Raw genomic sequence first — 651 nt, forward strand, 5'->3', positions numbered from 1 at the left:
AATTCATGGGGTCGCAAAGAGTCGGACATGACTGAGCGACTGAACTGAACTGAACTGAACTTATTCTTTCTAATGCTAATGTATATGGGATTATATACAAAATTAAAATTATTTCCAGTAATCATTGTTAGTATATGCAAACGTAGCTTATTTTTGTTGATTTTGTATCCTGCAATCTTCTTGAATTTATCTATTAATTCTAATAATTTTTGATGCAATTTTTGGATTTTCCATATGTGAGATCATGTCTAATATATATTGTTTTAAATATCTCTTCTTGTGCCCAGTAGAATGCATTTCAAATTTATACCGATTACTGTTTGTCAGTAGTTCATTTCATTACTGAGTAGCATTCCAAACTTATCACAGTCAGGGCCTCCCTGATTCCTCATATGGTAAAGAATCAGCTTGCAATGCAGGACACTGGGTTTCAATGCCTGGGTCAGGCAGATTCCCCTGTGGAGTGGAATGGTTCCCCTGAGCGTAAGAAATGAGGTTGAGGCTCTGAGGAGACAAAGGTGGCTAGAACAGTGATGATAGAATATTGCAAATGATAGCCTGATAGACCTGGGATACAGTGAGAGAGATTCAGAGAGACTGAGGGAGGAAATGCTGGAGATCTGGATAGCATTCCCTCAATTATTCATGCAG

The sequence above is a fragment of the Ovis canadensis genome, chromosome 15, assembly GCF_042477335.2.
Source record: "Ovis canadensis isolate MfBH-ARS-UI-01 breed Bighorn chromosome 15, ARS-UI_OviCan_v2, whole genome shotgun sequence".
Taxonomy (NCBI): Eukaryota; Metazoa; Chordata; class Mammalia; order Artiodactyla; family Bovidae; genus Ovis; species Ovis canadensis.